The sequence below is a fragment of the Somniosus microcephalus genome, chromosome 1, assembly GCF_052327205.1.
Source record: "Somniosus microcephalus isolate GS21.2 chromosome 1, FLI_Smic_1.0, whole genome shotgun sequence".
Lineage (NCBI taxonomy): Eukaryota > Metazoa > Chordata > Chondrichthyes > Squaliformes > Somniosidae > Somniosus > Somniosus microcephalus.
Window position 1 is genome coordinate 417,382,692 of NC_140987.1, and position 7,926 is coordinate 417,390,617.

Genomic DNA, 7,926 nt, shown 5'->3' on the forward strand with positions numbered 1-7,926 from the left:
AACTCACATCGCTACAATTTCACGATATTCCAGTGCCTTGACCACAACAAAACGCAATTTACTATATTAATAGCCATTCGTTGGTATTCTAAGAGACATGCCATCTTTATAAACTGTGCACGCAAGAGTTATAAACAATCTTAGATGCAATGTTAGTTGGCGCACACACCACAAACACAAATTTGATGAGCAAGTTCTAACCAAAGACAGGAATTTACACAAACTACACAAGAGTATTACCACAACGATTTGTGGTGTGGTAACCTGGACTGTGAGTCCACTATTTTAATTCCTCTTAGGATATTTCAGTTGTAAACTACAACAAAGATCCTTCTGTTGTCAATAGGATACTCATTTGCAAGTTAAAATGTAGAACAACTGAATTTGTTTAAAAACCCTGATGGCTTTACTTCCATTCAACTAGCACTATACTGAGCATAAACACGTCCAGATACATAAAGATGAAAGCGGCCACGTATTGTTTTTAATGAGTAAACTGTGGCATAGTGAACGCCTGGATGAAAACGCACACGCGACAAGTCAAAGTTGGAAAAACAATTTACATAGGATCAGAGGCTTACTCCCGACAGTCTCTTTTTTAAGTATCTCAGTAAATGCGAAATAACATTTAAAAGTGTAGAAGCCCAAACTCCCTGCGAACATCAACAGTTTATCCAAGGCTTTGGGAGGGGAAAAAAACAAGCAAAAAAGCCAATTTGAAATACGACTTACGCTCCAACATGTTTGCTTTACAAAAAAAGACAAACCGCCGGTTAACAAGAAACCGAGTTACAGTACTCCCACGAAATCTACCAGATTAGGCATAAACAGGGTGTGGCTAAGAAATTGCAGGGTGATTTATGGGGATCTGTTTACTGTGAATTATTTTTCTTGAAAAATAATCATCCATAAACACAAATGTTGAAAGAGATGGCAAGCATGTGGAATAAAAAAGTGCCAAGAAGCGACTTCTGTTGGGTAAGGTCATTAAAAATGAAATAAAGCCCCTACTCTAGTGGAATAATGTCTCCTCTCTATCGCCAAGTGTTTACAACATTGTCACATGGACCCGGACATGACTACAGCCATTCTTACTCTGCAAGAGGATTACTTCAACTCCTTTTTTTAAACACGAAATAAACTCACTAGAAACATTTTTTTTTTTTTAAAAACACTTTATTTTAAGAAGTTGCTATCTTGGCTCGGCCGTGAGGAACAAGAACGAGCAGCTTTTCTATTTCCGATAAGGAAGTGATGCTACAAAAAAAAATGTTTGCCCAAAAAGATCGTCGTCGGCATAAAAGCGCCGTTTGCAGACTTGTCCATTTTTTTCCAACAAAAAAAAGTGGAACTAAGGACAGAGAAATGTTTCTAAAAGGTTAAGTTTTTAAAAAAATAAATAAAAGTGGCGCCAAAAAGTCTCACTCTCCCTCCTGCGATGTCGCCAACACCAATTTGATTTTCATTTTTAACGTGATCTTTTTTCTATTTTTTTTTCAAAGCGACTTGGGCGTTTTGTTCTTTAGTTTGACTCGGGTGGGAGACGGGAGTTTGTCCGGGGGAGGGAGGGCGAGGGCTTGGAGTAGTTTAACCTGCGGCGGGGGGGGGGGGGTTGGTGCTTTTTCTTTCCTTCTTTCTCTCGCTCGTTCGATCTTTCCCACTAGGCCCCGATTGCGAATTTTAAAAACAAACCTCGGCCCGGCCTCCATTTTGCCGAATCTCTCTCCTCAAAACACAGGCCTAAAAAAAGAAAGAAACGCACCAACCTTCCCATCCTCCACAACTTTTTTATCCCCCCTCTTCCAGAACATTCTTTAGATTTTTTTTAAAAATCAAAAAAAATTCTCTTGCTTACCTTTTTATTATTTTTCCCCCCCTCTCCACAACTGTTGTATTCCGTTTTTCTCTTTCCCCCCCCCCACACGCTCTCTCTCTCTCGATGTTTATTAATATTCACAGCTCTGGCAGGTGAAGCTGGCCGCACTCGGGCTGTCACTCGCCGGGTCAAATGCTTGTTTTTTAACTGATTTTTTTTTCTTTTTTTAATTTTTTTTTTGCAGGCGGCCGTTTATGTCGTTGCGCTCACTCCGACTGAAGGTGAAGCTGCCATCTGGCGGACAAAGGGCAGCGCAGGGGAGGCGCTGCGCCCTCTGTCGGCAGCGGCCCAGGCCTGCACCAGCGCCGAGTTGAGCCACCCGGCTAGCGGCCGCCCCCTATCGGGCAGCTGCCGCTACTCCTTCTGCCCAATTCTCACCCCCCCCCGCTTCCCCATCGCCACCCAACCGGCAGATCGTGGCGCGACGCTATGTCGCCAGCCTTGCGCTCCCCCTACCGGGCGGAGGACGCGACCGCTTTCTTTGACAGTCCACTTGCCTGCTCAGCGGCAAACTGGGAAGGGATCGCGCGGTTGGGGCAGACCCGGAAATAGGCTCGCTCTGCAAGTGGTGCAGTGTGTTTTTATTCTTTATTATTCAAGTACAACAGTACTTATACAACTCATCAATTACAAAGTAAATCCATTGACCACAATAAGAAAAGAATAAAGCCTTAAAAAAATCAGCTTTATGGTTAACAATATAAATGCAATGATAATTTTTTACAAATAAATCAATAATATTTACAGTACAAACTACCACTATATTTAAATAAACCAAGAAAAAAAAACCCTGTATCACGCCAGTCCTACTGGCATCGTTTACCCATTCAATCGTTCAATCATTGGTTCGCTCGTTGGTTCGCTCGAGCGTAAGTTCCATTGTGCGTGCGTGCGTGTCATTTGTGACTACGTGCGAGAATGTGTAGGTGCAGTGTGTTGTTACTTGCAGTTTAAGAAACAAAGAAAGATTTGCACTTATATAGCGCCTTTCGCGACCACAGATGTCCCAAAGCACTTTACAATCAATTAAGTACTTTTTGAAGTGTAGCCACTGTTGTAATGTAGGTTATACAGTACTAGAACAGAGGAAGAACATTTTATTATTTCATATGTAAATGTTATACATAAGTAACAGATAAATGTTACACATAGGTAGCAGGTAAAGCAGACCCTGCTTTCATAATTGTGTTAATTAGAGTCAGCTTAAATTACAATTTTGCTAAAAATATTCATTTACTAAAAAAGAAATGTAGGTACATATATTATTAAATCATTTGATAATGTTGCATTAAAAAGCAGAATCCCATCCGTAACAAACATTTCAGTGTATTAACGAGTATGGAATAAAAAGGTGCCCAGAGGCATCTTCTGTTGGGAATGAACAAAAATCAGATGCTGTGAAATGACGCTTAAAAACTGTTAATCTCCAACTTCTTCCAGTTCTGACGAAAGGCCTGTTTCTCTCTCCACAGATGCTGCCTGACCTGCTGAGTATTTACAGCAATTTCTGTTTTTATTATTGACGATAATCTTTCTCCATGAGGAGCATGTAAACAAGTCAATTTAATGAGCGCAACTTAGTCCACCCTCCACAACACAGAGTAAAGTGGCAGAGTGGTTCATTTTTCAAAGGTTATGACTGGAACACTAATACCAAAGAATAGATTTCTATCATTTAAGACCAACCTCCATGTCTACATCAGGAACACTTTAATTGAGTGAGGTGAAACTCCCGGTTTGCCCGTTTTGTAATTGTACCAACTTGTTTATTAAAATTACTAGCTGGAGTGCCCAGCGGTGCCGAGGCTTTTTCGAGGGCATGTTGTTGTTGGAAGAGAGAGAGAGAGAGCGCGCGACTGGTGGGGAAGAGAGAGAGCGACTGGGGGGAAGAGAGAGAGCGACTGGGGGGAAGAGAGAGAGCGACTGGGGGGAAGGGAGGGGGGAGGGAAGGGGGAAGGGGGGGGAGGGGGGAAGGGGGGGAGGGAAGGGGGGAGGGGGGAGGGAGTGGAGGGGAGGGGGGGAGGAAGGGGAGGGGGAGGAAGGGGGGGAGGAGGAAGGGGAGGGGGGAGGAAGGGGAGAGAGGAGGGGGAGTCCCCGAGCCCCGCCCCCGATCTCCCGCCCCCGATGTCCCATCTCCCGATATCCCGCCCCCCGATCTCCCGCCCCGCGATCTCCCGATGTGCCGCCCCCCGATCTCCCGCCCCCCGATCTCCCGTCCCCCGATCTCCCGATGTCCCGTCCCCCAATGTCCCGCCCCCGATCTCCCGATGTCCCGCCCCCCGATCTCCCGATGTCCCGCCCCCGGATCTCCCGATGTCCCGCCCCCGCGATCTCCCGATGTCCCCACCCGAGCCGGCTTCAAGACCAGAGAGACGCCGCCGCGCAACCGACCGCGTGAGGCCCAGCCGGACTCAAATTGCGCTGCGGGCAGAAGATGACGCGGACGCTGACTCCCACCCCGCCCGCCTTTACTAAGATCGTGGCGGTGGCGACGTTCAGCTCAGGCCCGCCCCCTCCAGCCTTCACAAAGATGGCGGCGATCGCTGGCCTTTTGTCGATCGCGACGGGAGGCGCCTAGCTCGGGCGTGGCTGGTCAACAGGCGCCCAGGCTTTGAGGCCTGGAAAAACGGTGAAAGGTAGGAAAATTATAGAGGTTAGACAAAAGATTTACAAATTAATTAACTTTTTTAAAAAACAATTTGTCTTTTAAAAGCAACTTTTTTTTTGCTGGAAATGTAGATTTGAAAAGAGACACGCAGAAAGCGGGAAAAAGAAATGAAAAGTTTGGAATCAAGATGGCGGCGACTCACCTCGGTTCAGAACGATAAGGCCCGCCCACACAGGCACCGATTGGTGGACCGTCAGGTCACCGAAGCGTAGGATTGGTCAATCGTCCCGTCACTCGACCGTAGGAGGGCCCGGCCGCACGCGCCAGGAACCTGCCGTACGATTGGTCGACCTCGACGTCACTCGATGTTAATGAGCGGATAATGAGCGGAATGTTGAACGTTTTTTGGATACCGCGGGCGCAATTTTTGTCCGCCGAAACGTAAATACGCTTAGGACGGTTCTGGAATCGTCAGCTTTCTTTCGACGTAACGCACGTGTAGGTACACTCTATAACTTTCGAGTTAATTCAAGACAGACGGACAGACAGACAGACAGAATGACAGACAGAAGTATCCTTTTATATATATAGATTTGCAAAAGGAATTTTACTTCCAATGAGTTATAAATATTTGGAATATAATCTGCCATGCAGGACAAAATTATTTACGGATGTACAACTAAACACGAAGATTTCATTGGATATACAGCACAGAAACAGGGCATTCGGCCCAACCAGTCCATGCCTGTGTTTGTGCACCACTCGAGCCTCCTCCCATCCTTCCTCATCTAACTCTATCAACGTGACCCGCGATTCCCTTCTCCCTCAGATGCTTATCTGGCTTCCCCTTAAATGCATCTGTACTATTTGCTTCAACTATTCCCTGTGGTAGAGAGTTCCACATTCTCACTATTCTGGGGAAAGAAGTTTCTTCTGAAATCCCGATTTGATTTCTTGGTGACTATCTTATATTGATGGCCTCTAGTTTTACTCTTCCCCATATGGAAACACAATCTCTGTGTCTACTCTATCAAAATCTTTCATAATTTTAAAGACCTCTATTAGATCTCTCCTCAGCCTTTTCTTTTCAAGAGAAAAGAGACCCAGCCTGTTCATCCTTTCCTGATAGGTATAACCTTACAGTTCTGGTATCATCCTTGTAAATCTTTATTGCATCCTCTCCAGTGCCTCTATATCCTTTTCATAATGTGGCGACCAGAACTGTACGCAATACTCCAAGTGTGGTCTAACCAAAGTTCGATACAAGTTTAGCATAACTTCTCTACTTTTCAATTCTATCCCTTTAGAAATAAACCCTAGTGTCTGGTTTTCTTTTTTTATGACCTGATTGACCGACATCGCAACATTTATTGATTTACGTATTTACACTCCCAAATCCCTTTGCTCCTCTAGCCCATTTAGATTCGTATTTTCTAAGTTATATGTGACCTCCTTATTTTTCTTACCAAAATTTAATACCTCACACTTATCTATGTTGAAATTCATTTGCCAATTATATGCCGATTCTGCAAGTTTATTAATGTTTTCTTGTAATTTGTTGCAGTCCTCCTCAGTGTTGACTATTCCTCCCAATTTGGTGTCGTCCGCAAACATAGAAATTGTGTTTTTGATTCCAAAGTGTAAATCGTTAATATAAATTGTGAACAACAGTGGCCCCAACACTGATCCTTGTGGGACCCCACTTCCCACCTTCTGCCATTCTGAATAGCTACCCTTTACCTCTACTCTCTGCTTTCTGTCTTTCAACCAGCTAGCTATCCATTTTGCTACTTGTCCCCTGAATATGCATGCTCTGACCTTATTCATTACTCTATTATGTGGTACCTTATCGAAGGCCTTTTGAAAATCTAGATATATTACATCTATTGCATTGCCTTTGTCTACCCTCTCTGTTAGCACTTCAAATAATTCAATGAGGTTGGTTAAGCAAGACTATCCCTTTTGAAATGCATGTTGACTATTCATTATTATATTTTTGATTTCTAGATGTTTTTCTATTTTCTTCTTTAGTATTAGGGGTTCCATTATTTTCCCTACTTACCAATGTTACACTAACTGGTCTATAGTTCCCTGGACATGTTCAATCTCCCTTCTTAAATATAGCTATAACATTAGCTATCCACCAGATAGGAGAGTTAAGGTACTAGAGGGATGAACTTTGATGGGCCATATTGTTGTGTCCGTGTATAATAAGGCACAGACTGCAGGAGAACGGTACAACAGGTGTTTACTCAACGTGGCTCACACTGGAACTGATCTGTACAGATTACTACTCAGTGTTATATACAGGTGTGGTCACTGCCGGTACTGCAGTATACATGAGTTGCCCCCTTAAAGGTATATACATTACAATTCCTCCCCTTTTAGATAAACAGTACCATAACACTCATTTAACAATTAAATATCAAACTAATTACAATTAACACTTTTAACATGCAACATTAGCTGAAAATAGTCTATTTACATATTCAGTCTTTGGGGAGGCTTCCTGATCCTTTCTGGATAGCGCCTTTCCCGAGTGTCTTGCTCTTGGTGCGGAGGCGATTCTGGCACCCTGTCGTCGGTTGGGTCATCAGCTTCCGATGCTACTGTTTCTGGGGTAGATGCGACCTGTACATCGGGTTCATCACCAGGTACGTATGGGCGAGGCATGGGGTTGACTTGTTCCTGTGACTCTAGGATCAGGTCAGCATGGCGTCTCACGATGCTCTCCCCAACGTCTACTGTGTACATTACTGGGCCCTGCCGTGTGCATATCGTTCCTGGCTGCCATTTTTCTGTTCGGTAGTCGCGGGCCAAGACTGGTTGCCCTACATTGAAGCTCCTTGTTGGCTTCTCATGGATGTGCTGGAATTGCTTACTCTCAACATCTCTTCGTACGTTTGGTCTGAGCAAATCCAGGCGAGATCTTAACCTTCGGTTAAAGAACTTCATGGCTGGGGCCTGGTTGGTGACTGCATGTGTCGCATTCCGGTAGGCGAACAGGAAATTGTCCACCTTGTGCTGCAGCGGAATGTTGTCATTGTACATAGCCTTTATTGCCTTCTTAAAGGTTCGTATGAACCTCTCAGCCAATCCATTTGTGGCTGGATGATACGGGGCGGATGTGTAATGCCTTACCCCATTCTTTTTCAAGAACCTCCGGAACTCTTCGGACACAAACTGTGGTCCGTTGTCGGAGCAAATCTGTTCTGGCAAGCCATTCCTGGCAAAAATGGTCCGTAGGACTGCAATAGTTTTCTCCGTGGTGGTGGAGGACATTTTGATGACCTCAGGCCATTTCGAGTGCGCATCCACGGCTATTAAAAACATTGAGTCCATGAATGGACCAGCAAAATCAAAATGCACCCGTTGCCGTGGAGACAAGGGCCACTCCCATGGGTGTAGAGGGGCCTGTGGTGGTGCATTTTGGACTTTCTGG

General features: G+C 44.7%; 1 protein-coding gene across 6 annotated transcripts in view; it reads right to left on the reverse strand.

Moving 5' to 3' along the window:
• The window catches only part of stag2b (STAG2 cohesin complex component b), a 186,465-nt gene extending 184,258 nt beyond the window's left edge, over window positions 1-2,207 (reverse strand). For 3 of the 6 annotated variants that reach the window (XM_085999345.1, XM_085999385.1, XM_085999353.1), the window contains exon 1: window positions 1,856-2,206. The gene's annotated coding sequence lies outside the window, so the exon portion shown is untranslated. Of the gene's footprint in view, window positions 1-1,855 lie in introns of all 6 variants that reach the window. The other 3 variants (XM_085999360.1, XM_085999368.1, XM_085999395.1) reach the window with 2 other exon arrangements.
• Window positions 2,208-7,926: the final 5,719 nt, after the last annotated feature.